The sequence below is a fragment of the Salmo salar genome, chromosome 12 (genome assembly GCF_965601325.2).
Source record: "Salmo salar chromosome 12, fSalSal1, whole genome shotgun sequence".
NCBI classification, from domain to species: domain Eukaryota; kingdom Metazoa; phylum Chordata; class Actinopteri; order Salmoniformes; family Salmonidae; genus Salmo; species Salmo salar.
In genome coordinates this window covers 46,028,039-46,034,038 of record NC_138302.1, presented here as the reverse complement: position 1 = coordinate 46,034,038, position 6,000 = coordinate 46,028,039, and positions in this window count along the sequence as shown.

Here is a 6,000-nt window from a genome sequence, read left to right as displayed (position 1 = left end):
GGCGGCGAATGAATGGCACGACAATGGGCCTCGGGATCTCGTCACAGTATCTCTGTGCATTCAAATTGCCATTGATAAAATGCAATTGGGTTCATTGTTCGTAGTTATGCCTGTCCATACCAGAACCCCACCGCCAACATGGGGGACTCTCTCACAAGATTGACATAAGCAAACCGCTTGCCCACAACGCAATACACAATATCTGCCATCTGCCCTGCACAGTTGAAACCGGGATTCATCCGTGAAGAGCACACGATTTCATATTTTCCCACTTAAGTTGGTTACGATGCCGAACTGCAGTCAGGTCAAGACCCTGGTGAGGACGATGAGCATGCACCTGTGTAATTATTATGCTGTTTAATCAGCGTCTTGATATGCCACACCTGTCAGGTGGATGGATTGTCTTGGCAAAGGAGAAATGCTCAGTAACAGGGATGTAAACAACATTTTTGGTATCTTTTATTTTAGCTCATGAAACATGGGACCAACACTTCACATGTTGTGTTTATATTTTTGTTCAGTGTATATAATATTTAAGGTTGAAGGCTTAAGTTTGGAATAGAGAAGGCCATTCAAAACGTTTGAAAGCCTTTTCAGCATCAACAGCCATTACTGATACATCTACATCTTCTTTTTTAGTGTATTGTAAACTCAGCAAAAAATAAACATCCTCTCACTGTCAACTGCATTTATTTTCAGCAAACTTAATTAACATGTGTAAATATTTGTATGAACATAACAAGATTCAACAACTGAGACATAAACTGAACCAGTTCCACACAGACATGTGACTAACAGAAATGGAATAATGTCTCCCTGAACAAAGGGGGGTCAAAATCAAAAGTAACAGTCAGTATCTGGTGTGGCCACCAACTGCATTAAGTACTGCAGTGCATCTCCTCCTCATGGACTGCACCAGATTTGCCAGTTCCTGCTGTGAGATGTTACCCCACTCTTCCACCAAGGCACCTGCAAGTTCCCAGACATTTCTGGGTGGAATGGCCCTAGGAATGGCCCAACAGGTCCCAGACGTGCTCAATGAGATTGAGATCCGGGCTCTTCGCTGGCCATGGCAGAACACTGACATTCCTGTCTTGCAGGAAATCATGCACAGAACGACCAGTATAGCTGGTGGCATTGTCATGCTGGAGGGTCATGTCAGGATGAGCCTGCAGGAAGGGTACCACATGAGGGAGGAGGATGTCTTCCCTGTAACGCACAGTGTTGAGATTGCCTGCAATGACAACAACCTCAGTCTGATGATGCTGTGACACACTGCCCCAGACCATGACGGACCCTCCACCTCCAAATCGATCCCACTCCAGAGTAGCCTCGGTGTAACGCTCACTCCTTCAACGATAAATATGAATCCGACCATCACCCCTGGTGAGACAAAACCGCGACTCGTCAGTGAAGAGCACTTTTTGCCAGTCCTGTCTGGTCCAGCGATGGTGGGTTTGTGCCCATAGGTGACGTTGTTGCCGGTGATGTCTGGTGAGGACCTGCCTTACAACAGGCCTTCAAGCCTATTGCGGACAGTCTGAGCACTGATGGAGGGATTGTGCATTCCTGGTGTAACTCGGCCAGTTGTTGTTGCCATCCTGTACCTGTCCCACAGGTGTGATGTTCGGATGTACCAATCCTGTGCAGGTGTTGTTGCAAGTGGTCTGCCACTGCGAGGACGATCAGCGGTCCGTCTGTAGTGCTGTCTTAGGCGTCTCACAGTACGGACATTGCAATTTATTGCCATTTCCACATCTGCAGTCCTCATGCCTCCTTGCAGCATGGCTAAGGCTCATTCACGCAGATGAGTAGGGACCCTGGGCATCTTTCTTTTGGTGTTTTTCAGAGTCAGTAGAAAGGCCTTTTTAGTGTCCTAAGTTTTCATAACTGTGACCTTAATTGTCTACGTCTGTAAGCTGTTTGTGTCTTAACGACCGTTCCACAGGTGCATGGTCATTAGTTGTTTATGGTTCATTGAACAAGCATGGGAAACAGTGTTTAAACCCTTTACAATGAAGATCTATGAAGTTATTTGGATGTTTACGACTTATCTTTGAAGACAGGGTCCTGAAAAAGGGACGTTTCTTTTTTTTGCTGAGTTTACTATACTGAAACATGTTCTTGTATTTGTTTATGTCTATTTTTTATAAACCATTGATTAATATGGTAAGACTTTTGCCATTCTGTTGCTTGTGAGTTTTATTATTTTGTCACAGTTTATTAAACGTATTGTCACGTTCTTGAAAATGAGTGGACCAAGGCACAGCGTGAGTATAGTTCCACATATTTATTTAAGTGAAACTAACAAAACAAAATAACAAAACTTACAAGTACTGTGAGCACGTAGTGCCCAAACACACTAACAATCAATCAATATCCCACAAAACTCAGGTGGGGAAATAGCTACCTAAATATGATCCCCAATCAGAGGCAACGATAAACAGCTGCCTCTAATTGGGAACCATATTAGCACCAACATAGAAATAGACATACTAGATCACCCCCTAGTCACGCCCTGACCTACTATACCATAGAGAACCAAGGGCTCTCTATGGTCAGGGCATGACACGTATGGGTCTGTAATCTTCAGGGGACTAGATTTTCCTGGTTTTAATATAACTGAAATAACTGATTCATGGAACTCTGAAGCACTGAATTGAGTGACGTGTTGTCATTTGCATAAATAGGGGTGCTACTTTGTCCCAGAATGTCAAATAAAAAGTATATTGTAAAGCCGTCCATACCTGGTGCTTTTCTCCTCGTTAATGTTTTAACAGTGTCTAATATTTATTTTTGGGTAATTTCTATTTTTAGTGATTATTTTTTTGTCTGCTGATAGTTGCTTCAGGGTTATTGGGTCTAAGAAGGCTGTAGGAGCAGTCGAATTGTTGTTTAATTCTGATTTATATAGATTTTCATAGAAACTTTTAAAATTGCTATTAATAGCGTTGTTGTTTCTAATTAAAGCATTTGTATTCTTATTTTTTTTTATTAACTGGTTTGTTGTGTATTTGTTTTGTGAGGTCTGTGAGGTGTTTACCTTGTTTATTTGCCATTTAAATAGTATGCTTTATTTGAGTTTAACCTGCAGTTGTTGGATCTCTTCAAAAGACAAACATCATATTCCTGCTTAAGTTCCTACATTTAATTTGATTTTTTACCTTGTAAAGATTTTTATGGGCTTTTTCTAAGATAGTGATTCTGTCACGCCCTGACCTGAGAGAGCCGTTTTATTTCTCTATTTTGTTAGGTCAGGGTGTGGGGTGGGCATTCTATGTGATGTATTTCTTTGTTTCCAATCGTTGTCTCTGATTGGGAATCATACTTAGGCAGCCTTTTCCCACCTGTGTTTGTGGGTAGTTGTTTTCTGTTTAGTGATTCTGTACCTGGCGGAACTGTTTGTCTTTTTGTTTGTGTGTTTCATAGTAAATAAAATATGAACACTTACCACGCTGCGCTTTGGTCCACTCCTTCAACTTCAGACGACAGCCATTACAGATTCCTTTTTTATTTATTTTTCTAAGATAGTGATTACTTTTTTTTTTCGAACTCAGATTTAGCTTTTGCAGAGTCATTTCCCTTATGCACACCTTAAAAGCATCCCGAATTATGTCGGGGTCGGCTTTTCTGTCCTCATTTGTGATGGTTAAAGTCTTTTTATTTTTTAGTTCACGCATTTAATACATTTCGGATTTTGAAGATACACTCTGTTCATTCTCCATATTCTGTCGCTAAGTGTATTTTCTGTTGGTGTAATGAAGCATGATACAGGAGAATGATCCAATACCACTATGTCATGGATTTTTTAAACCCAATTCTCAAATAGCTTTTGAATTTGCCTTTTTTATTGCTATGTCTGTCTAACTTACCGAATGTGTGATTTAGGTTGCCTGCTAAAATAATAGTTCCTGTCTGGGTTTGATCTAATATAGCTCTAAAAACACCAGATTTGCCCCGGGGGGGTTATACAATTAAATCAATGTGTACAGTCAGGTCCATAAATATTTGGACATTGACCAAGTTATTATTATTTTAGCTGTCTACCACAGCATATTGGAGTTGAAATTAAATAATGAATATTTAATTTGAGGGTATTTACATCCAAATCGGGTGAACGGTATAGAAATTACAGCGCTTTTTATATGTGCCCCTCCCCTTTTTAAGGGACCAAAAGTATTTGGACTATTGGCTGCTCAGCTGTTCCATGGCCAGGTGTGTGTTATTTCCTCATTAGTTAATTTACAAGTAAACAGATATAAGTTCTAGAGTTAATTTCAAGTGTTGCATTTGCATTTTGAATCTGTTGCTGTTAACCCTAAATATGAAGCCCAAAGAGCTGTCACTGCCAGTGAAGCAAGTCATCATTAGGCTGAAAAATCAAAACAAACCCATCAAAGAAATATCAAAAACATTAGGTGTGGCCAAATCAACTATTTGGTACATTCTTAAAAAGAAAGAACGCACTGGTGAGCTCAGCAACACCAAAAGACCCGGAAGACCACAGAAAACAACTGTGGATGACAGAAGAATTCTTTCTCTGGTGAAGAAAAACCCTTTCACAACAGTTGGCCAGATCAAGAACACCCTCCAGGAGGTAGGTGTATCTGTGTCAAAGTCAACAATCAAGAGAAGACTTCACCAGACTAAATACAGAGGGTTTACCACAAGATGTAAATCATTGGTAAGCCTCAAAAACAGGAAGACCAGAATAGAGTTTGCCAAAAAACATCTAAAAAAGCCTGTACAGTTCTGGAACAATATCCTATGGACAGATGAGACAAAGATCAACTTGTACCAGAATGATGGGATGAGAAGAGTATGGAGAAGGGAAGCATGGTGGAGGTAGTGTTATGGCATGGGCATGTATGGCTGCCAATGGAACTGGTTCCCTTGTATTTATGGATGATGTGACTGCTGACAAATGCAGCAGGATGAGTTCTGAAGTGTTTTGGGCTATATTATCTGCTCAGATTCAGCCAAATGCTTCAAAACTCATTGGACAGCGCTTCACAGTGCAGATGGACAATGACCCAAAATATACTGTGAATACTTTTTTAAGGCAAAGTGGCCAAGTGCAATGGCCAAGTTAATCACCTGACATAAATCCAATTGAACATGCATTTCACTTGCTGAAGGCAAAACACCCCAAGAACAAGCAGGAACTGAAGACAGCTGAAGTAAAGGCCTGGCAGAGCATCACCAGGGAAGAAACCCAGCATCTGGTGATGTCTATGGTTTCCAGACTTCAGGCAGTCATTGACTGCAAAGGATTTGCAAACAAGTATTAAAACTCACAATTGAATTTATGATGAATTACTTTTGAGCTCTTAAAATTGGGGAGCTATATATAAAAACGGTTGTAATTCCTACACGGTTCATACAATAGTTTTGATAAAACCCTTAAATTAACGATGAAAGTCTACACTTAAAGCACATCTTGATTGCTTGCTTTCAAATCCATTATGATGGCATACAGAGCCAAAAGGATGCAAATTGTGTCACTGTCTAAATACTTATGGACCTGACTGTATTTTTCACCTTGTACAATTCAAAATTAGAAAACGGCCTTCTTGGTACATGTGCTATGATATAAGGTAAAACGGTGTATTCTTATTTATCAGGATGCCTACACCTCTGCTGTTACTACAGGACGTGGCGGCATAGGCCTATCCAACCCAGCTGCTCTTTAAATATTACATTTCTCCTTTTTTGAAGTATAGCTCTGGCAGGAAAACCACATCTGCTGACAACCTCGTTAATTGTTCAAGAACGTTATGCTTTTTTTTTGCCATCGTGGCGCTTGTGCATATTCCATGTAATAAATTGGATTTTGTTGGCCTTTACTTGTATAGAATCAAAGTTAACTTTGTCTTTTCTGTCTATCATTGAAGAACCAGACAAAGCATAAGAGGGCATGGATATGGGAGAGTCATAGTATGAATACATAGTTATTGTATACATACACTACAATTCAAAAGTTTGTGGTCACTTAGAAAT